General features: G+C 45.9%; 1 long non-coding RNA gene across 1 annotated transcript; it reads right to left on the bottom strand.

The window, feature by feature from the left end:
- Positions 1 to 7,126: 7,126 nt before the first annotated feature.
- Positions 7,127 to 9,790, bottom strand: LOC308345482. The gene is made up of 3 exons (XR_013967075.1): positions 9,750 to 9,790; positions 8,643 to 8,715; positions 7,127 to 7,163 (listed from the first exon to the last, which is right to left on the bottom strand). It is a non-coding gene; the product is annotated as an uncharacterized lncRNA (long non-coding RNA).
- Between the last annotated feature and the right edge of the window lie 15,277 nt (positions 9,791 to 25,067).

Raw genomic sequence — 25,067 nt, 5'->3', positions numbered from 1 at the left:
CCTCAATCTTATTGTACTTACACATCCTTTTGTACTTGACCCAGTACATGATCTACTCTGGAGAATGTAGCATGTGACCTAGAAAAGAATATATATTCTGCTGCTTTAGGATAACATGTTCTGGATATATCCATTAAGTACCTCTGCTTCTTTGTTGGTATTCTGCTTAAATGATCTGTCCATTGCTGTAAGTGGGGTGTTACAGTCCCCTAGTATTATCATAATAAGTCATTGAGTTCCTTTATGTTTGTTATTAATAGATTTATATATTTGGTTACTCCTAAATTGGGAGCATTAATATTTACAATTGCTAGAACTTCTTGTTGGATATACCCCTTAATTATGATATAGTATCCTTCTTCATCTCTTATTACATTCTTTGGTTTAAAATCTAGCTTATCTAATGTAAGTATTGTTTCTCTGGCTTTCTTTTAATGTCCTTTGGCATGATAGATGGTTCTACATCCTCTCACTTTCAATCTGGAGGTTTCTTTAGGTCTAAAGTGAGTCTCTAAAGTGAGTCTTATCCTTTTATCCATTCAGATACCCTATGTCTTTTGATTGGAGTATTTAGTCCATTTACATTTAGGGTGATTAGTGATAGACACGTACTTAGTGCCATTGTATTATCTGTAACATTGGTGTTCCTGGAGATTTTCTCTGTTCCTTTCTTTGTTGCTTTTGATCTTTCTTTCACATTTGAAAGGCCCCCTTTTAATATTTCTTGCAGGGCTGGTTTATTGGTCTGGGAACCAGTTTAGTTTTTATTTGTCTGGGAAACTCTTTATCTCTCCTTCTTTTTCTTTATGTTCATTTTCTCCCAAGTTTGTATTTAAATTCAAGTTGGTTAACACACAGTGTAGTATTAGTTTTAGGAGTAGAATCCAGTGATTCATCATTACGTGTAAGACTCAGCACTCATTATAAGCATTTTCCTTAATGCCCATTACCCACTTAGCCCATTTCCCCACCCACATTCCCACCATCAATCCTCACTTAATTCTCTATAGCTAAGAGTCTATCTCTCTTTCTATTCTGAATGTCAGCCTTGCTGGATAAAGTATTCTTGGCTCCATATTTTTCCTATTCAGCTCATTGAATGTATCATGCCACTCTTCTCTGGTTTGCCAAGTTTCTGTGGACAGACTATGCTGCAAACCTCATTTGTCTTCCCTTGTAGGTTAAAGACATTTTCCCCTTGCTGCTTTCAGGATTCTTTCTTTTTCTGTGTATTTTGCCAATTTTACTGTGATTTGTCTTGATGGCTGGCTTTTGTTGAATTTGATGGGAATTCTCTGTGCCTCCTGGATCTGGATGTGTGTTATTATTAGGGAAGTTTTTAGCTATAATTTGTTCAAATAAACCTTCTGCCCCTCTTTTTCCCTCTTCTGGGACTCCTGTGATACAAATGTTATTACTCTTTATGGACTTACTGAGTTCCTTAAGTCTACATTCATGATGCAATATTTTTCTTTCTGTCTTCCTTTCAGCTTCATTTTTTCCATAATTTTATCTTCTATATCACTGATTAATTTATCTGCTTCTCCCATCCTTGCCAATACATCCAGTTGGTTTTGCATTTCAGTTATAACATTTTTTATTTTGGCCTGACTAGTTTTAGTTCCTTTATCTCTGCAGTAAGACTTCCTAGAGTCTTCTATGTTTTTTCTATCCCAGCTACAATCTTTATTATTGCTTTTTAAAATTTTCATTCATGTATATTACTTATTTCTGTTTTGATTAGACACTGGCTGTGATTGCTTCTTGCTCTTTGTTTTGGGATAAATTCCTCCATCTGGCATTTTGCCTAGACCACCTTCTTCTGTATGTTAAGGGAACCTGTTATGTTTCTCGCTCTTGAAATAAATGGCTATATTAAGAAGAGGTCATATTCTGTCTAGGGCCTTGTGCTTCAGGAAGTTGCCTTCAGTTGGGTGTGTTTGGACCTGGTCCACTGTGTGGTGAGTTTTAATTAGGTATGTTTTGGTCTGCTTGTTAGAAAAGGCTAAATTCTACTTTGCCTATAGCTGAAGATTTGCAGCACTTCATGACCAGTAGAATTGACGTGTGTGTGTGTGTGTGTGTGTGTGTGTGTGTGTGTCTGTGGGATTGTGCTATGCAGGTCTTCTCGGGGATGGACCTACTGTTCTGATTCTCAGGCAGACTTGACCTAGTAAGGATTGGCCTGCAGGGACACCTTGGTGGCTTAGTTGGTTAAGCAACCAACTCTTGATGGCTCAGGTCATGATTTCATGGTCATGAGGTCAAGCCCTGCTTTGGCTCTGTACTGGATGTGGCAGCTGCTTAAGATGCTCTCTCTCCTTCTCCTTCTGCCCTTCACCCCAACCCCTCTCACTCTAAAACATAAAGTTAAATTAAAATTAAAAATTAAAATTAAAATTAAAAAAAATGCATCCATAGGGCACAGTGAGATGGGCATTGGTTTAAGTAGCTCCAGCCTCCACTGGGGGTGCTATGTTGTTCACTGAAAAATGTGTGTACTGAAAGGTTTGGGGGGAAAGGGTGTCTTCCCACTTTCGTGTCCCCAGAGAGGGGAATTCACACCTGCAGCTATTCAGGAAGCCCTCATAGAAGAGCAAATTCTTTCCCCTCCTGTGTCCTGGTTTCCATCAGAACCCTGCTTTCACCCTGTGTGTGTTTGAGCCAGCTGTCTGTCTGGCAGCACAGTGCTTCTGTGTTTTATCTCAGTCACATGGATGGGTTTCAAAACTCCAAATTTTAGGGACCCAGCACAACTCATACCCACACTGATTCTCTGAGTTAGGGTCTTGCTGTGGTGTGGTTGGTGCCATTTGCCCCAGAAAAGTAGTCACATGACCACACAGGGGCTCAGAGTTTATGGTAAAGCACAGCAAAAAAAGATGGTTTCCAGGTTAACTGCCTTCAGGAGATGCCTCTGCTGGTATGCTAATTAAAGATTTGCTTAATCACGCCTGCCATCTTTTTTGTCCCAAGAGAGGGCTGTATTTCACAAATGCACTGCCTCTTTTGGTGTGACCTGGGGGATCCATAGATGCTGTCTTCCCTTGGGCTTCTGCCCTCCTTCCCCACAGGAGCATTCCTAAGCCTGTCAGGCCTGACCCTGGTGATAGTATAGACTTCTAAAGCTTCAGACTTTCAGCTCCACTGCTTGTAAAATCTTGTGACAGTCAGCCCTTCTCCTTTGCTCAGTAAGTGGTTTTTGGGAAGAGTTTTTCTTGTCCAACTCCCTGTATACTGTGCTCACTCTTTCTTCCTCTCTTTCTCTCTCTCTCCCCTCTCTTTGTGATCAGGGCTCCATCACCTCTGCAGCACCTGCAGTTCTTTTCTCTCCCAAATCAACTCTCCACAGCTCCTACCTTCCACAATGTGGCCATTTTCCCCCCTCTATATATGCAGTTCATTCTCAGCCCTCAGATGAATTTATTGGGTATTCAGAATGATTGATATCTATCTAGCTGTGTTTGAAGAATGAGGCAAGCATAGAATCCCCCTACTGCTTCACCATCTTAAGAATTCAGCAGCTTATGGGGCACCTGGGTGGTTTAGGCATTAAGTGTCTGCCTTTGGCTCAGGTCATGATCCCAGGGCCCTAGAATCAAGCCTCGTACCAGGCTCACAGCTCAGTGGGAAGCCTGCTTCTCATTCTCCCACTCTCCCTGCTTGCATTCCCTCTCTCACATCTCTCTGTCAAATAAATAAATAAAATCTTAAAAAAAAACCAGCACCTTGGTTTTCTAATACTGCAGTTATTGCTGGTACCACACAAATGAAAACACGGATCTCCTTCTTGTACATATTTTCTCTACAATGGATATCTGTGATGGACCTCAGTTTCACAGAAACAATTGTGTAATTTATTTTGTTCGGATTTTTCAATGACATCAATTACAGTCACCCTGACACATACAAGTTCCTAAAATAGGATATTGTGTACCTCAGAAAACAAAAGAAACTAATTTGGAATTAGTTTCTTTTGTTTTCTGGAATTCATTACTCTGGGAAACAGTCCCTATTCAGTCATGGAGACAAGCCCCAACATTCAAATGATTCATGCTTTCTAGCTGACTATCATAGAGTACCTTATGATAACTGGAGTATTCCATAATCCCTAAAAGAAAGATCAATATTTAGGGACAAATGCTAACTAAAAATTATTGAGCATTCCTACTGGCCCTCAAGGATAGTGTCATATCTCAAGAGTAAGGAAAAACATTTTTGTGTGAAACCTGAGCTTTATCCTCATTGACCTGTGGGAATAGAGTAAATACGTAGAAAGATGAGAAATAAATATGCTCATTAGTCTGCCAGAGGCACAAGATAGGAGGGTTCAATAATGTGCCTCTTACTGAATAACCTAATATACTGCTATCCTAGGATGTTTCCAATGATATTCCAAAAATATATTAATTGTGTTAATTCTAGCCTCCATCAGAGCAATTTTGTTCAACATTTTCTGCCATACAAATTAAATGAGTAACCAGAGTATCTGATTATGCTTAAAGTTCCAAGAAAATGTTGGTCTGGTGAAAATTTCAATCACAACAATGCACGTATATTTCTGGTAACTCAACCTCAGAATTATTTTATCCTCAAAGATTATCCAGTGATTTGGAGAGGAGGAAATCACAAAAAGTCATTATAGGGAAATAAAGGGCAGTTGTTTAAAAATTACTTGCAGCACTTTTTCTGCTTGAGCTCAGGAACATGGCAATTTGCAGAGGACACACAGGGTTATGCTACACCTAATTCCACAGTGTGGTCACAGCAATGCATGCAGGGCTCACACAGGCACAATACATATGACACATGACTAGAGAGGGGTTCAGAGTATACAGAAAACTCAGACACTGAACCCTCTTAATTAAAATACTTCTCATTCTATTTTTAGTGTGGTGTTCACAAAGATACACTGCTAAGTACTAATGGCATTTGGGTAAGCACACTTTTTGGTACGAACACTGCTACACTGGTGAGAAATGACCTTGCCATCATTTCTGTGCCTAACAGGAATTATTAGGCCTTAATGGAAAGACTGAGAAACTGCAAAAATTCTGGAAAAAAATAAAGTCTTGAAGAATCTAGATTATTAAAGCCTCACAGTGTTTAAATTGACAGACTCTACACAACATTAATTAATTCTTGATTACTTAAACAAATAATAAAAATAACCCAGGAAAAAGTTCATAAAAATTTAGGTATTACCTTAAGAGTGCATCATTGTTTCTTCTGAGATAAGGGAGTTGGTAAAAATGACAAAATCAAGTATTCTTTGGTGAAGTGGCAAGAATTCCATGCAACTGCCATCTTACTTCCAACCTACAAACCACAGGGACAATCAGAGGAGCTAAGGAAGAAAAACTTTCAAATTCAAAGTTTATTGACAAGAGCTTATAAGCAATTAATTATATATGTTCAATGATCACCTATAGGACAAGAATAAAAAGTACCCTGCTCCATGGAATAGAATGGTATAGAAAGTAAATTGTTTTAAGACCTAGTCAAAGTTTCTCCAAGGACTTTCCTTTAAACAAAAGGAAAAAGACTGAAGGAATATCAATATTAACCAATAAAATTCCAAGATTTGGAAATAATAATTTATTATTATCCAAATAATAATTTGGAAATAACTGGCAATAATCACAAATTTTTTTTTATTTTTTTTCAGTTAGCCAACATATAGTACAATATTAGTTTTTGATGTAGTGTTCAATGATTCATTAGTTGTGTATAACACCCAGTGCTCATCACAACATGTGCTCTCCTTAATACCCATCACCTGGCTTGCCCACCCCCGACCCCCTCTCTTCTAAAAAAAATATTTAATACAGTATATACTTAAATCCATCACTCAAATGTCTAGAAAATTTCTCTTTGAGTTACAAGAAAAAAATGCTGTATGAATTATTGTGACTGGGTTAACAAGCAAATTAGAACACTGAGATATTCCCATAAATACAAACCATTGTTCAGTTTCTATTATGTTTCCTTTACCTAAAAAATAATTGGCAACTAATTAATTATAATATCTTTTGAATTATCTATTTGACCTCAATGGACTATGCCTCACTCACAAGACTGCAGCATCTAAGGAAATCATATGAATGGCTTACAGGTAGACAAAAATGTGACTCATCAGTGTCAATACTCATGTGCAGGTTCCCCAGTGTCTGATTATTATGAGTGTATGTATGCTGCCAGCCAAGTACTCAAAGACTTACCATGTCATTTCTAAATCAGATATTTATAGACCTCTGTACAACTTGTTTCTCCTAATGTATGCAATAAGCTTAGGTTTCAAATACCACAGACCTAGCTGGTACTATTACCTCATTAACTGAACTTTATCCATATATATATATATATATATATATATTTTTGCCTCATATGGTCCTTTGGCAGACCTAAGCTCACAGAATTGTTTCTGTCACTCTTTTTTTTCAGATTTTAGTGAAATCCATTTTTTAATTCATCATTGATCCAGTCACATTTATAAAAGGCATACTGATCCTAAGATATGTGACAGACACTAATCACTCCAGATTCTCTCTTCCTGGGACACACTGACCCATACTACTTAATCATGGAGACTAGTCATCACAGTCAATGACAGACCAACAACTAATTAGTACAGTCAGAATTTTACTATCATATGAATGTTAGAGTATCCCAAGAGGAATGCCAGTATTTTCAGGACAAAATGCTTACTGATGTTAGAATTCCTAATGGAATTCTTTTTTATAAAAGATTTTATTTATTTATTTGACAGAGAGAGAGAGTGAGTGAGAGAAAGAGAAGAAGCATGGTGAGGGGCAGAGGGAAGGGAAGAAGCAGATTCCCCACTGAGCAAGGATCCTGATGTGGGACATGGTCGAACCTGGGACTCCAGGATCATGACCTGAGCCAAACACAGATGCTTAACTGAGCCATCCAGGGACACCCCCAATGGAATTCTCTCAAGAAGAAGGAATAAATTCATATGAGACACAGATAGTGGTTCATGTCAACCTGTTGAAATAGAGTAAAATATGGAAAGATGTGATGTCCATTTGTCAAACATGCATAATACAGAAGAGATTAAAATATACCTTCATATCAAATGAACTCATATTACTTTACTAGGATGTTTCTGCTATTATTCAAAGAGAGAAGTCATAAAAATCCTGGAAATAAAAGAGACAAAATATTTCACATTTCACCAGATAAATAATAACTCGCATTGCTTGGATTAACAGATATTTCATAAAACCAATTATCCACTTGACTACAGAAAAATATTTTTAAAATAAGCCATAAAAGTATACTTATTTAAAATTGGTTGTTACCCTTGGAATGCATTGTTTTGGTCTATCTCAGAGAAAAGGAACTGATAAAAATGACAAAATCAGCACTTCTTTGTTATGGTGATGAGTATTCTATGCAATTCAAAAAATCACATTCCACAAAAACACAGGAAATTTAAAAATTTGTGAAACAAAGTCTTCCCAGTTGAATGTTTACTGATAATAGATAATTAAGGAATCAAAGATGTTCCCTTGACCATCTACATAACTAGAAAAATTATTCTTTCCTCAGGAAAAAAAGTAGTATAGAAAATCAAATTTTATAAAACTTTGGTCTCAAAGCTGACCCAAAGCCCACCTCCCAAGCATTACTCACTAAAATTATAACTTATGTTTAGACACATAAACTCACTGATGGAATATGAAAGTTAGGCAATGATGTCAACATAAAATTTCAAGATTTGGAAATTTAATCTTTTCATGTTAAAATGTTTAGTGAAATATCTAATTTAATATGCCATCAAATATCTAGAAAATTTCTCCCTGAGTGAGGAGAAAAAAGAAAAAAGAAGTTCTATTCTTGAAACCATCCTAAAAAGCAAATTAAAACATAATAAGATCATACAATAAACATGATCTGCTTACTCTTCAACTTTCTCATATTATATTTAAGAGATAAATGGTAAGCAAAAAAAAGGAAAAATTTATTTCTTACTGACTATCTAATAAGACCTAAATACATTGATTCTCACAAATGACTGTAACTGAGAAAATGGTGTAAATGGCTCAAGACTAGACACAGCCATTTCCCAGTATTCACTACTCATGTGCTGTTTTTGCATAAATGCTTACTGTGGGTGTATGAAGGCTATAAGGCAAGTACTCAGAGTTGCTATGTCATTCCACAATGGTTATTTATGTACCATTCATGTCCTCTAGCTTTTGATAGCATGCTAGTTTTCCAGTGCCATAATCCTTTTTATTTGGTACCACTTGCTGACCAAATTGAATTCTCTTTCACATTTTTTGCCTAGTACCATGCTCCCTGTGCTGGACCTCAGCTTATAGAAGTGATTTTTGTCACTCATCTTATTCAGATTTCAACAAGACCCATTTGTGAAGCCATCATTCATCTAAGCACATTTGCAAAAGGGATTTTAATCCTGAGATATACGGCAGACACTGAACACTCAGGATTCTGTTTCCCTAGGACACAGTGAACCATACTATTCAGTTATGGAGACTTGCCACTACAGTCAAGGATCTAGCCTCATGACTGAAGAGCTTAGCCAAAATTGTATCAGTAGAGGTTATAATTCCCTGAGAGGAATGATAGTACCTTCAAAAAAAAATGCTTACCAGCATGAAAATTCCCACTGGCCCTTGAGGATGGGATACAGAATTCCTCCCAAAACTTTCCTTCATTTCATGTCTCAAAGAAAAGAAACAAAAGCTTTTATATGAAACCGAGTTCTATATCCATGCTGAAGTTAGCATAGAATAAAATTATGGAAAGATGAGAAGTATACATGTCCATTGGTGTCATTCACAACACAAGAGGTTTACTATGCATAACTGTATCATAATACTATTTTTCAAGTAGGTCCTTCTGAAGTAATTTAAAAGAGAAAGCGTATAAATTCTGGGGGAATATACACAGAAACCTCAGATAACCCAGAAAAAAATAGGCTTCACATTGTTTGGATTAAGAGACTCTTCAAAATTATGTGTAATCTTGTTTGCCAACAATAAATAAGAAATAATCTAAATTATAATAAATACTAAATTTAATTAAAAATTGTAAAGTTACTCTGGAGTACACTGTTCTGCTTATTCTCATAGAAGAGAACTAGTAACAATGACAAAATCAGCAGTTCATTGGAGCAGTGGTAGAAATTTTATCACCAATTTCAATTATCACTTATAATCTACAAAATATACTGGGAAATTAGGAAAGTTGACAAACAAAACCACTATAACTGAAAGTTTACTAGCAACAAGTTATAAAAAATAAACCATATATATTTACCTGACTCTCTAAATACCAAGAAAAAATATGTTCACTAATTGAAACAGGGTAGTGTTGAAGGTCACAAGACCTTGGTTCCAAAGTTTCCCCAAATGGCCTCCATCAGCACTCGGCATTAAAACTAGGATCTCCCTTTCAACACTAAATATGAAACTCACTAACAAAATATGAATATTAGGCAATAAAATCTACCCAAAACACCAAGATTGAAAATGCAAACATATTATAATTAAAAATGTTTAGTGCAGCATCTACTTGAGTCCACAGCTCAAATGTCTAGAACATTTCTGATTGGGAGACAGGGGGAAAAAGAATAATCTAATTCTTGTGACCTTATCAGCAAGGAAATTAAAATGTTTTGACAAATAGAAACTACTTTTCAACTTCCATATTTCTTTTACTTAAGAGATAAGTAAGTAAAGACTCATATCCTTTACCTTGATTATCTAGTCGATCTGTCAATTGCTCTTCACTCTAAAGATTTTGGCTTGTAAGAGAAATGTGTGACTGGTTCAAAGGTAGGCATAATCATTTACTACTTGTCTGTCTCCTCACATGTTGGTTTTCCAGGGTCTGGTTACTACGAATGTATGGAGGCTGCCAGCCTAGCACTCAAAGAGTTGCCATGTCGTTCCTAAATTAGAAATTGAAAGATCCTTGTATAATTCAGTACTATTAATATATGCAATCAAGGCAGAATTCAATTAATATATTCCCTATTAGTCATACCAGCTGACCAAACTGAACATCCCTCCACGTTTTTGCCTAGCATGATCTCTTGTGCTGGACCTCAGTTCACAGAAGCAACTTTGTCACTAATTTTGTTTGGACTTCAATGAGAATCAAAGATCCAGACACATTTCTTTAAAAAAAAATCTTGATCCTGAGACATGTGGCAGACACTGAGCACTCTCTATTACTTCACCCTGGGACATACTAAACCATAGTTTTTATTCATGGAGAGCAGTCATCACTTAATTATCTGGCCTCATGGCTGACTAGCACAGCCAGAGTCTTACTGTAATAGAAGTGTTATAGTGTCTTAAGAGAAATGTCAGTATCTTCAGGATAAAATGCTTACTGGCAGTAGAATTCCTACTGGCTCTTGAGGATGAGATGGGATGATTAGTCCCAATATTTTCTTCTTTTTCACATTTCAAGAGGAAGGGATAATTAATTCATAATAAACCAAGATTTTAGTTTCCATTGGCCTGTGAAAGTAGAGTAAAAATAAGAAAATATGAGAAGTATACATGTCCATTTGTCAACCATGGAAAAGACTGAATGGTTCCTTATTTACCTGCATATAAAATATACTAATTTGCTACTCTACTAGGATTTTTATGATATTATTCCTGGAAATAAGCAAGACAGAAGCCCCAGATGACTTCAAAAATTATTAAACCTCACCCTGGTTAGTTTCACAGATCTTTAAAAAAAACACAATTATTAACTAGTTAAAAAAGGTGCACACTTGCTGTGATGAGCAACAGGTGTTGTATGAAACTGTTAAATCACTATATTGTACACCCGAAATTGATATTACACTGTATGTTAACTAACCAGAATTTAAATAAAAACTTTAAAAAAATAAATGAGTGATCCATGAAAAATAAATTTATTAAAAGTTGAGAAGATATACAAATGGCTATCAGACACATGAGAAAATGTTCATCATCACTAGCCATCAGGGAGATTCAAATTAAAACCACATTGAGATACCACCTTACACCAGTTAGGATGGCCAAAATTAGCAAGACAGGAAACGACGTGTGTTGGAGAGGATGTGGAGAAAGGGGAACCCTCTTACACTGTTGGTGGGAATGCAAGTTGGTGCAGCCAATTTGGAGAACAGTGTGGAGATTCCTTAAGAAATTAAAAATAGGGAAGCCTGGGTGGCTCAGTTGGTTAAGCAGCTGCCTTTGGCTCAGGTCATGATCTCAACGTCCTGGGATCGAGTCCCACATCGGGCTCCTTGCTCGGCAGGGAGCCTGCTTCTCCCTCTGCCTCCATCTGCCAGTGCTCACTCTCTCTCTCTCTCTCTTTCTCTCACAAATAAATAAATAAAATCTTAAAAAAAAAGAAATTAAAAATAGAGCTTCCCTATGACCCTGCAATTGCACTACTGGGTATTTACCCCAAAGAAACAGATGTAGTGAAAAGAAGGGCCATCTGTACCCCAATGTTCATAGCAGCAATGGCCACGGTTGCCAAACTGTGGAAAAAGCCAAGATGACCATCAATGGATGAACGGATAAGGAAAATGTGGTCCTTATACACCATGGAGTATTATGACTCCATCAGAAAAGATGAATACCCAACTTTTATAGCAACATGGACGGGACTGGAAGAGATTATGCTGAGTGAAATAAGTCAGGCAGAGAGAACCAATTATCATATGGTTTCACTTATTTGTGGAGCATAAGGGATAACACAGAGGACATGGGGAGATGGAGAGGAGAAGGGAGTTGAGGGAAATTGGAGGGGGTGATGAACCATGAGAGACTATGGACTCTGAAAAACAATCTGAGGGTTTTGAAAGGGATGGGAGTAGGAGGTTGTGGGAGCCTGGTGGTGGGTATTATAGAGGGCATATATTGCATGGAGCACTGGGTGTGGTGCATAAACAATGAAATCTGTTACACTGAAAAGAAATAAATTTTTTTAAAAAGCCAAAAAAAGTTGTAATCTTATCTTTGGAAATCAGTGTTCTGGTCATTTCTAGAAAGGGATATTAGTAAAAGTAACAACATCAACACTTCCAGTGGTGTGGAAGGAACAATTTCAGGCAATTTGGATGTCATTTCCAAACAATAATGCTTGGGGGAAGCATTGAAAAGAAAACCTTCCTAATTAAATATCGATAATTAACAGGTTCCAAGGAATTAAATATATAGATATGCATGAGACAACCTACCTGACAAGAAAATTACACTCACTCCTTGAAAGAGAGTGGCATAGAAAGTCATCTTTTATTTAGAAGACACTGGTGTCAAAATTTCCCCAATTATCCCCCTTAGTGTCATCCATTATGACTATAATCCACCTTTAAATACTTATAAATCAGCTAAAGAAATATCAGCCAGTGAAATATATCTTGAATACCAAGAATGAGAAATCTATTTTATTATTTTAAAAAAATGTTTCATGTACTATCTACCTGAACCCTTTACTCTAACATCTAGAAAATTGCCCCTTGGATGATAAGAAGAAGAAAAAAAAGCTATTCCACTTCCCATGACTATATCACCAATCTAATTAAAATACATTCTAAAACATTCACAGGAATAAAAACAACTCTAAAATTATCATTCATTTGTTCTACTTGAGATAAAGGACAAATGAGACTCATAAGTTCTTTCAAATAGTTTCTCTAATAGATCTCAATAGACTGCTCCTCATTCAGAAGATTGAGTCATCTAAGAAAATAGCACGAATGACTTAAGGGTATGTACAGCCATTTTCCACTGAGTTCATTATTCATGAATTGGTTATCCATGGTCTGTTTACTATGAGTACATAGATGCTACCCATGCAGTAAATAAAATGTTGCCATTTTCCCCAACAATTAGATACTTGTAGACAACTATATAATTACTTTCCCTTAATTTATGCATTCAGGTTAGCTTTCAAATACCCTGTTGGTACTACTACCTCATCAACTGAATTCTCCAGAGTTTATGCCTTGCATGGTCCCTATCCTGGAGCTCAGCTTATAGAAGTGATTTGTTACTCATTTTGTTCAGATTTCTACAAGACCCATTTTTGAAAGCTTTACTAATAGAGGCATATTTATAAATGACAGATGTGACAGACACTAGAGCAATCAGGATTCTATCAACCTGGGAAATGCTGACCTGGCCTCAGGGCTGACTAGCATAGCCAGTCTTATTGGAGTGTTACGATTCACTAAGAGGGATGTTAGCACTTTCAGGATAAAATGCTTACTGATGTTAGGATTCCCAATGGCCCTTAAGGATGGGAGGCAGAATTATTCTCAATACTTTTCTTCACATCGTACATCAAGGAGAAGGAATAAACCATCTATATGAAACCCAGTTTTTGGTCCACACTTGCCTGTGGTAAAATTATAAATGTGGAAATCTAAAAGGTATATATGACCATCTGCCAAAATGGCAAAAGACAGGACTTACTATGTACCTTTATGTAAGAATATACTAATTTATTTTTATACTAATTTATTATTCCTCTAGGATGTTTCTGATTATTTGAAGTAGGGGAAAGAATAAAATATGAAAAATTAGGGAGACTGAAGCTTCATATAACTCAATGGATTATTAATGCTAATAATAGTTTGTATTAACTATCCACTAACTCAATTAAATTTTTTTGATTTCTTAAAAAATAATGAGAGATACATAAATTTACTATAAACTGTGTGTTGTATCAGGGGTCAATTGTTTCTTTCCTTTCCAAATAAGGGAGCATTTCAAAATAAGCACTTCATTGGTGCAGTGATGAAAGTCCATAGAATTCTAATACTACACTCAGTCTACAAATTACATAGGAAAATAGAGAAGTTGCAAAACAAAATTTTCCTAGTGGAATATTTAGTATAAAAAGTTATAAGAATTCATAATGGATAGTCATGGACCATCTGATGACAAGAATGACTATGCTCAAATTTTGATCAAAGTAGTATGGAAATAATTACTTCTAAGATATTTTCCTCAAAAATTTCCCAGCACACTCATGCAAAATCGTGTATTATAACTAGGGTGTCTCTCTAAACACATTAGAAACCCATTGATGCTATATGAAAGTGGTCAATGAAATTCATGTAAGAATCCAATAATTTTAAATATAATCATCTCACACCTAAAAATGTTTAATCTAGCATATAGTTGAAGCCATCACTTGAAAGTATATGAAATTTCTTACTCAGGTTATAGAAAAAAAGAAAACATGTGTAAACAACTGTTCCAATCATCCCTTGTGACTGGGATGACAAGAAAATTAAAATACAAAGATTGTACTTTTCAATTTAAATACAATTATTCCACTTAATACAAAATGATACATAAAATTTAATAGTATCTTTGGATTTTAATAATCCAGTCACACTAGAGACACTGATCATGACTCAGAAGATTCTGGAAGCTAAAACATATAAATAAATCAAAGGTAGTCACAGATATTTCTCACAGAACTTATCATTTAAGTGGTGATCCCACAGGATCTATTTATGACTTATAGATACTTGTCTTGTAGACTTGTAGATACTGGCAACCAAAGGTTGTAGTAACATTCTGCAATTGGTTATATAGACCTTTCTACAGTTCATTTCCTCTAGTACATGCCAGCATGTTATTTTTCAAATACCACAGTACTTTTTTTTTTTTTTTTTGTAACACTTGCGGACCAAATTAAATTTTCCTTCACATTTTTGTTTAGCATGATCTATGGGTTGGACCTCACTTATAGAAGTTATTTTTGTTACTGTGTTCATATTTCAACAAGATCCATCTGTGGAGTCATCATTTATCCAGGAACATTTATAGAAGCAACCATCAGAATGAGATATATGGTAGACACTGAGCACTCAGGATTCTCTTACCCTAGGAGACACTGATCCCTACTAACTTGATCATGGAGACCAGAATCGTTGATGACCCAGATCTAATCTCACTGATTAGAATAGCCAGAGTCTCATTGTCATTGAAGTGCCACAATGCCCTGAGAGAAATGTCAGTGTTTTCAGTACAAAATGCTTACTGATGTGAGAATTGCCATTGGCATTTGAAGACATTTTGGCAGAACTATACATGAAGAGCTCCTTTATGAAATACACCAAAGGATAAACTTATGAAACCCACTTCTGTCCACCTTGAACTATAGTAAAAAATACATATCATACATTTGTCAACCAAGCAAAAGACAGTAAAATTCACTGCATATATACAATTAAATTTAACTATATAAATTAACTTGCTATGATATTTTTACTTACTATGATATTTTTAAATATTTTAAGGAGAAAAGAGCAAAAATACTGGAAATTTAAAAAAAGAGAGCATGAGTAGATTATAATTCCTCACAGTACAATAGAAAGAGAAGAGAAAATCAGCAGATGCCAAAAAAAGATTAAAAATCATGATGTAGTAGTCTCACAAGGATTTAAAATTTGTGATGATAAACATATTTATTTTGCAACCACAAGATCTGTAGAAACAAAATAAAATAAAGCTAACATCAGACAACAAGGAGAAATTGCTAAAAATAAAAAGAAACTTTAAAAATGATATAATATTCTCACCAGATAGGCTCATTATTCATGTAGACAAAACAGGAAAATATTAAAAGAATTTAGTATGAATCAATGGATTTTATCCAATCTTGGAAAAAAGAACATAACCTAAAAACATTCACAAAAATAATGTGATAAATTAAGATTCTCAATATGACATCATTAGAAACATGATAACATAATGAAAGTCAAACAGAAAACTACGTTGGTAATATAAACCTAAAAATATGATTTCACTAACAAAAACAAAAATTATTCATCTGACATTTCAGTAAAAAAAGGATATTTGGAAAACAAATGAGAAAAGTTCAACTCCACTAACATTTTATAAATAACTGACTATGGAAAGTAATAGAAGGATAAATATGTATATATGTAGAAAGTTAAATATGAGTGAAATTAATCAAAGTATAATATATTGGTTATATAAAGCTTCCTGAATTCACAATGAGTAATCATATATCTGCATATTAATGTTTAACATATGGGAATGTGAATCATGACACATTGTATGACCTAAATATAAGAGATACAATTCAGGGGTGCCTGGGTGGGTCAGTTCATTAAGTGTCTGCCTTTGGCTCCAGTCATGATCCCAGGGTCCTGTGATCAAGCCCTGCATCGGGCTCCCTGCTTGTCAGGAGGCCTGCTTCTCCCTCTCCCTCTCCCTCTCCCACTGCTTGTGTACCCTCTCTCTCTGTGTCTCTCTGTGGTAAATAAATAAAATCTTTAAAAAAGAGAGAGAGATAGACTTCAATAAAATCTACTACCTTCCATGGATACTAAAAAAGTTACTGAATATATTGTTCCAAATATAAATTTGATAAAATGTGGACAGAGAGCCTCCGGTAACATTCAAAACAACTACACTTGAAAGAACAAGACCACAAAACCATGAGACTGTCATCATCAAAAGTGGCCCTGCAAGAACACTAGCAATTGAAGGAACATGGCTACCTGAACTGTACAAAAAACATTTAAAAGCACAGTTAATATGACAAACACAGTGCAGTATACTCCACTGGAAAAAACAAATGCAAAAAGGACTGGGAAATATCAATGCCAAGATATTTAGGAAAATAAATATTTCATAAAAGTAAATCATTTGGCTAAAGATTCACAGTTATAACTACTGGAGATCAATAATATCATGTAAAAAAAGCTGAAATACACACATAAAAATAAAACTATCTTAAGGAAAAATACAAAATGAAACAAAGAAAGTCTAAGTCACTAAAAAATTCATGATTTCTAAAAACTAAAAAAAAAACCCAGCATATATGGAAACACAGAAAAGAAAAAAAGGCAAAAAATTTTGCAGTACAAAGTTTGAAGATGAGAGAAAGAAAAATCACACAAATACTATAACATAACCAGTATGTAAAAAGTTGAAAAAAAAATCATTTATACTGTGATCCTACCTAAGCAAGTGAAGATGACAAGCAGACTCAAAAAAAAGAAGATACACATTTATAGGGGAAAATGAAATAAGAGGCAAAGAAACACACTCTAAAAAGATGGTATATCCCAGGCAGGGTAGACATAAATGCAAAAAGATCAAGACCCAAATGACACTAAATATACTATACAACCACTAGGAAACATAACAGCATACCATGTGCCCTCTGCCACGCAACACATGAGGAAGACTGTGCCACCCCTAGACTTGGGTTGTCCTCCAGGCCCCTGTCCAAAACCTAAGCATGTGGGATCCAAAAGACACAAACCCTGACGTCACAAGGCCAGGTTGTTCTTGGGACAATGGTTCTAGCTGCCTCGGTCTCTACCCAGGGCTTCTTAGGGGCCCCCATGTGCTACAGCCCTGTGACCTCCCTCCCACCTCCCTGTAAACCTACACACTGGGCCAAAGTCTACAGGGTGGACGCACTCGCCCAGGGGATGCAATCAGAGTCACCGACCTTGCCCAGGTTCGGAGCCCCCTGAGCCTGCCCAGCAAGCACCGTGGACCATGTGAATTCTGACGCAGAGCAGCTAAGGAGGAAGCATGTCCCATGCCTGGCCGAGGGCCTTAATACCATCCTGTATCCAAAACCTCTCAGCCCTGGAACAGACAAGGCAAAAGGGTAAGGGAGGCGAAGAGGCCAGGGACCAGAGGTGGTTGTGGCAGAGACGATGGCAGGGAGACCCTGAAGAGTTCTGGCTGCATAGTTGGCAAACAACTGACACACGCACCCTCCGTGGACTCTCTGACAGTGGCCGGACCATTGACACCATATTGACCGGGTCCCCAATGGCCACCCACTATGGGAGGGGACAGGTCTTCCTTTGCCATGGAGATGTTCCCTGGCCAGAGGGGTGCCATCTCAATGTACCAAGCACTCCGAGTTAACGGCAAGGTTTTCGGGTGGCCTGAGCGCACTACCACATGCTGGAACTCATTTCCAAGGAAGAGAGCAGTAGAGATTGGCATTCATTTTGTTCAGATTTCTAAGGAATGCATTTGTAGGGAGTCATCACCAATCTGAGAACATCTAGGGACACGGAGCGTGAAAAGGGTAGATAAACAGCCTGGGACAGCCACTGAGTTCAGGCATGTCGGCCCTCATGAAAACAAAGGGCTAGACCACAGAATGGTCAAGGGAGCCATCCTTAGAACAGGAGGCCTCAGGAATGACGAGGGCAGGAGGTGAAAGGGGCGAGCCACTTACTGCAGACACAGGCTACTCCCAGATAACCGCAAACAGCACACCATGGTTCTAAAGGGCCATTCCGTCCAGACAGGCCAAGGATTGGGAATCAGTCAAATGGGACACAACGATGGCTATGACAATCAAGTCCAGCCAACACCACCTCGAACATGGAGAGAAGTGACAGGAGTGCCTCAGCGTGGCAACCACATATGTGGGGGACCACGAGAATAACAGAAGGGGGAACAATCGACGCCAACTATCCCTAAAATGGGGAGTTAGGGCCAGATCTAAGGATAGATGCCTACATAGAGGGGATTCAGTGGCGCTAGGCAGCATGATGGACAACCTCCAGCATAAACACCCTCCCAGGGATCTCTGGCAGCAGCCAGACCTGTCAGCCCAGAGGGCCCTGGTCCCCGCTAGCCATCTGCTACAGGAGGGGGCGGTCTCCCTGCGCCACGGAGCAGTTCCCCGGCCAGAGGGGTGACATCCGCACGTGCCCAGCCCTCCGAGCTAGCGGCAACGATCTCGGGTGGCCTGGGTCGCTCCCTCGGAATTCCCGCCGGGGAACCACGTGCTGGACCTCAGTTCCGATGAGGACGACGGTAGGGATTGTCACTCATTTTGTTCAGATTTCCAAGGAATGCGTTTGTAGCGAGTCATCATCGATCCGAGCACGTCTCGGGCCACGGAGCGTTCAAAGGGCCGGGCTCCAGCCCGGCACGGCCACTGAGTTCACACACGTCGGCCCCTGCGAACACCCGGGCCCAGGCCGCCGGGCGGCCGGGGGAGCCAACCCCGGCCAAGGAGGCCTCGGGAAAGACCCGGGCACGGGGTGGCGGGGGCGAGACACTTACCGCAGTGGCGGGTGACTCCCAGGGGACCGCAGCCTCCGCACCCTGCCTCTCCAGGGGCGTCCTCGCCGCGCAGGCCGGGCATCGCGGATCAGGCGAACGGGACGCGCCGACGCTGACCGACACCCGCGTCCAGCCGACTGCACCTCGGACGTGGGGAGAAGTGACAGGAGCGCCTCAGCCCGGCGTACACGTCTGCGGGTGTCCACGCCAGTGCCACGCACGGGGGACACTCTGCTCTACCTCTCCCTACGGTGGGGGCGGTGTGGGGGGCTGGTCACGTGCCTGAGGACCGATGCCAACGTACGGAGGCCTCCAAGCGTGCAGGCGCGGTGCCGGGCGGGGGGCGGGGGGGGGATGGAGGGACCGGTGGCGGGAAGGGGAGAGAGCGGTGGGAGGGGGAGGGGCGGGCGGCGGATCCGAGACGAGGGACAGCCCGCACACTGTGTCCTTTAACGGACACGAGTCCCTAAACCACGCACCGCAACACCGGTCTCCTACACGCCGTGCACACAGGGCCCGCGTGCGGCACATCCCCCGCGAGCACCAGGGGCATCCGTGCGACCTCGCCCTCCCCCGCGGCGCACGACCCCGGCGGGAGCGCCTCCGCAACCAGCCGCCCCCAACCCCCGCCACGGGGGGACCCACCGCGCACCCAGCACAGACTCGGCCCGACAACGTGGGGCACGCCCCAGCGACCCGAAGCGGCATCGGCGAGCCACCCCGAGGGAACTCCCCTGGGCTCCCGGGCCGGCGCCCCGGGAGCGATGAGCCCCGGGTTCGGGGTGGGGGCAACTGGCCTCCCGACAGGCGGGCCCCAACGCTCCTGTCCTCCCTGCCATGGCCCGATCCCCTCCCTTCCTCCATACAGGAAACCAACCACGCCCGGCCTCTGGAAACCCCAGTTCCCGAGGCGCCGACCACAAATCCTGCCCGCAGGAGGTCACGTCCCCCTCGTTCCTGCGGGCTGCGAAGCCAGCCGCGTGAGGCGGTGACCCCGTGCTCTCATGCCACCCGCCCAGCCCCCCTGCCTCCGACTGGCACCCTCGGAAGCCGGCACAGCCGGCAGCTCTGGGTCCCCGAGACCCGGCCCGGTCCTGCCCGGGGGTTGGGCCAGCACGCCCCAGGATCGGTGCCACAGGAGGCTGAGCCTCTGACCAGGAGCACTGCCTGGCCTGCCCCAGGAACCCGCGGTCTCCGGGCCCGGGGGTCCCTAAATCTGTCCCGAACGCAGGCCACTGCGGAACCACGTGGGACTTGGACCAGCAGGCGGCAAGGCCTTGTCGGCCCGTCCGCACCCCCCGCAGCCCCGCCGGCCCCGCGTCTGAGCGCCGTTCTCCTGCTCTGGTCCCACCCGGATTCGGCCCGCCGGGGCCCGCCGCAGTCCAACTGGCAGCACACACGTGTGGGAAGCAGGCAGGCGCCGGCAACCCGCCCCGAGGCAGCCGCTCCACCAATGCGTCCACTGCCGTGCCAGCGCAAGGCGTTGCAAAGGGCGTCGCCCTCCACACTTGACCGGACCCACCGAACCTGGCCTGGCACCCCCGGGGTGCCCGGGTGCTGCCCCCACCCACCGCGAGGAAACGCAGCGCGCCCGCCACGGTGGGGCCCCACGCACACCCGTGGCTCACCGTCACCCGGAGAGCCTTGCTCCACGTGAGCCCCCAGCAGGGGGAGACGTGGCCCTGCGGCGGAAGTTCCGCCAGCCTCCCATCCCGGCGTCGCTTGGCCGAGTCCTTCCCGGGACGACGGTTCTAGCCGCCTTGGTCCCTGCCCAGGGCTTCCCCCCGGCCCCCATGCGCCGTAGCCCCTGGGCCTCCCTCCCGCCCCCACGAAAATCTCCACGGTGCCCGGGGCCCAACGGATGGACGCTCTGGGCCCAGGCGATGTCATCGGAGTCACCGTCCTGCCCAGCCCCGGAGCTCCCTGAGGCGGCCCGGCCACCACGGCGGGCCACGTGCGCTCCGACGCGGAGCAGCTGCAGAGGAACCATGCTCCACTCCTGGCCCGGGGCCCTCCTCCCCTCCCGTGTCCCAAACCTCTCTGCCCTGCAGTGGACAAGGCACCAGGGAGTTGGAGGAGCAGGGGCCAGGGGCCGCGGCGGGGACAGCGGTGCTGGTGGCGGTGAGCGGTGGTTGGCGGGGAGGGCCTCAGGGGCCCTGGGCCGCGTGCGCGGCAGACCTCTGGCACGCACACCCTCCCGGGGCTCTCTGGCAGCAGCCAGACCTGTCAGCCCGGACGGCCCTGGTCCCCTCTAGCCATCTGCTACAGGAGGGGGCGGTCTCCCTGCGCCACGGAGCGGTTCCCCGGCCAGAGGGGTGACATCCGCACGTGCCCAGCCCTCCGAGCTAGCGGCAACGATCTCGGGTGGCCTGGGTCGCTCCCTGGGAATTCCCGCCGGGGAACCACGTGCTGGACCTCAGTTCCGATGAGGACGACGGTAGGGATTGTCACTCATTTTGTTCAGATTTCCAAGGAATGCGTTTGTAGGGAGTCATCATCGATCCGAGCACGTCTCGGGCCACGGAGCGTTCAAAGGGCCGGGCTCCAGCCCGGCACGGCCACTGAGTTCACACAAGTCAGCCCCTGCGAACAACCGGGCCCAGGCCGCCGGGCGGCCGGGGAAGACATCCACGGCCAAGGAGGCCTCGGGAAAGACCCGGGCACGGGGTGGCGGGGGCGAGACACTTACCGCAGTGGCGGGCGACTCCCAGGGGACCGCAGCCTCCGCACCCTGCCTCTCCAGGGGCGTCCTCGCCGCGCAGGCCGGGCATCGCGGATCAGGCGAACGGGACGCGCCGACGCTGACCGACACCCGCGTCCAGCCGACTGCACCTGGGACGTGGGGAGAAGTGACAGGAGCGCCTCAGCCCGGCGGACACGTCTGCGGGTGTCCACGCCAGTGCCACGCACGGGGGACACTCTGCTCTACCACTCCCTATGGTGGGGGCGGGGTGGGGGGCTTGTCACGTGCCTGAGGACCGATGCCAACGTACGGAGGCCTCCAAGCGTGCAGGTGCGGTGCCGGGCGGGGGGTGGGGGGGGGATGGAGGGACCTGTGGCGGGAAGGGGAGAGAGCGGTGGGAGGGGGAGGGGCGGGCGGTGGAACCGAGACGTGGGACAGCCCGCACACTGTGTCCTTTAACGGACACGAGTCCCTAGAGCACGCACCGCAACACCGGTCTCCTACACGCCGTGCACACAGGGCCCGCGTGCGGCGCATCCCCCGCGAGCACCAGGGGCATCCGTGCGACCTCGCCCTCCCCCGCGGCGCACGACCCCGGCGGGAGCGCCTCCGCAACCAGCCGCCCCCAACCCCCGCCACGGGGGGACCCACCGCGCGCCCAGCACAGACTCGGCCCGACAACGTGGGGCACGCCCCAGCGACCCGAAGCGGCATCGGCGAGCCACCCCGAGGGAACTCCCCTGGGCTCCCGGGCCAGCGCCCCGGGAGCGATGAGCCCCGGGTTCGGGGTGGGGGCAACTGGCCTCCCGACAGGCGGGCCCCAACGCTCCTGTCCTCCCTGCCGTGGCCTGATCCCCTCCCTTCCTCCATACAGGAAACCAACCCCGCCGGGCCTCTGGAAACCCCAGTTCCCGAGGCGCCGACCACAAACCCTGCCCGCAGGAGGTCACGTCCCCCTCGTTCCTGTGGGCTGCGAAGCCAGCCGCGTGAGGCGGTGACCCCGTGCTCATGCCACCCGCCCGGCCCCCCCGCCTCCGACTGGCACCCTCGGAAGCCGGCGCAGCCGGCAGCTCTGGGTCCCCGAGACCCGGCCCGGTCCTGCCCGGGGGTTGGGCCAGCACGCCCCAGGATCGGTGCCACAGGAGGCTGAGCCTCTGACCAGGAGCACTGCCTGGCCTGCCCCAGGAACCCGCAGTCTCCGGGCCCGGGGGTCCCTAAATCTGTCCCGAATGCAGGCCACTGCGGAACCACGTGGGACTTGGACCAGCAGGCGGCAAGGCCTTGTCGGCCCGTCTCCACACCCCGCAGCCCCGCCGGCCCCGCATCTGAGCGCCGTTCTCCTGCTCTGGTCCCACCCGGACTCGGCCCGCCGGGGCACGCCGCAGTCCAACTGGCAGCACACACGTGTGGGAAGCAGGCAGGCGCCGGCAACCCGCCCCGAGGCAGCCGCTCCACCAACGCGTCCACTGCTGTGCCAGCGCAAGGCGTTGCAAAGGGCGTCGCCCTCCACACTTGACCGGCCCCACCGAACCTGACCGGGCACCACCGGGGTGCCCGGGTGCCGCCGCCACCCACCGCGAGGAAACGCAGCGCGCACGCCACGGTCGGGCTCCACGCACACACGTGGCTCACCGTCACCCGGGCAGCCTTGCTCCACGTGAGCCCCCGGCAGGGGGAGACGTGGCCCTGCGGCGGAGGTTCCGCCAGCCTCCCATCCCGGCGTCGCTTGGCCGAGTCCTTCCCGGACGACGGTTCTAGCCGCCTTGGTCCCTGCCCAGGGCTTCCCCCCGGCCCCCATGCGCCGCAGCCCCTGGGCCTCCCTCCCGCCCCCACGAAAATCTCCACGGTGCCCGGGGCCCAACGGATGGACGCTCTGGGCCCAGGCGATGTCATCGGAGTCACCGTCCTGCCCAGCCCCGGAGCTCCCTGAGGCGGCCCGGCCACCACGGAAGGCCACGTGCGCTCCGACGCGGAGCAGCTGCAGAGGAACCATGCTCCACTCCTGGCCCGGGGCCCTCCTCCCCTCCCGTGTCCCAAACCTCTCTGCCCTGCAGTGGACAAGGCACCAGGGAGTTGGAGGAGCAGGGGCCAGGGGCCGCGGCGGGGACAGCGGTGCTGGTGGCGGTGAGCGGTGGTTGGCGGGGAGGGCCTCAGGGGCCCTGGGCCGCGTGCGGGCAGACCTCTGGCACGCACACCCTCCCGGGGCTCTCTGGCAGCAGCCAGACCTGTCAGCCCGGACGGCCCTGGTCCCCGCTAGCCATCTGCTACAGGAGGGGGCGGTCCCCCTGCGCAACGGAGAGGTTCCCCGGCCAGAGGGGTGACATCCGCACGTGCCCAGCCCTCCGAGCTAGCGGCAACGATCTCGGGTGGCCTGGGTCGCTCCCTGGGAATTCCCGCCGGGGAACCACGTGCTGGACCTCAGTTCCGATGAGGACGACGGTAGGGATTGTCACTCATTTTGTTCAGATTTCCAAGGAATGCGTTTGTAGGGAGTCATCATCGATCCGAGCACGTCTCGGGCCACGGAGCGTTCAAAGGGCCGGGCTCCAGCCCGGCACGGCCACTGAGTTCACACACGTCAGCCCCTGCGAACACCCGGGCCCAGGCCGCCGGGCGGCCGGGGAAGACATCCAAGGCCAAGGAGGCCTCGGGAAAGACCCGGGCACGGGGTGGCGGGGGCGAGACACTTACCGCAGTGGCGGGCGACTCCCAGGGGACCGCAGCCTCCGCACCCTGCCTCTCCAGGGGCGTCCTCGCCGCGCAGGCCGGGCATCGCGGATCAGGCGAACGGGACGCGCCGACGCTGACCGACACCCGCGTCCAGCCGACTGCACCTGGGACGTGGGGAGAAGTGACAGGAGCGCCTCAGCCCGGCGGACACGTCTGCGGGGGTCCACGCCAGTGCCACGCACGGGGGACACTCTGCTCTACCACTCCCTATGGTGGGGGCGGGGTGGGGGGCTTGTCACGTGCCTGAGGACCGATGCCAACGTACGGAGGCCTCCAAGCGTGCAGGCGCGGTGCCGGGCGGGGGGCGGGGGGGGGATGGAGGGACCTGTGGCGGGAAGGGGAGAGAGCGGTGGGAGGGGGAGGGGCGGGCGGTGGAAACGAGACGTGGGACAGCCCGCACACTGTGTCCTTTAACGGACACGAGTCCCTAGACCACGCACCGCAACACCGGACTCCTACACGCCGTGCACACAGGGCCCGCGTGCGGCGCATCCCCCGCGAGCACCAGGGGCATCCGTGCGACCTCGCCCTCCCCCGCGGCGCACGACCCCGGCGGGAGCGCCTCC

The sequence above is a fragment of the Martes martes genome (genome assembly GCF_963455335.1).
Source record: "Martes martes genome assembly, chromosome: 7".
In the NCBI taxonomy this organism is placed as follows: Eukaryota; Metazoa; Chordata; class Mammalia; order Carnivora; family Mustelidae; genus Martes; species Martes martes.
Note: the sequence above shows the minus strand (reverse complement) of the source record. Positions and strands in the feature narration are given on the sequence as shown.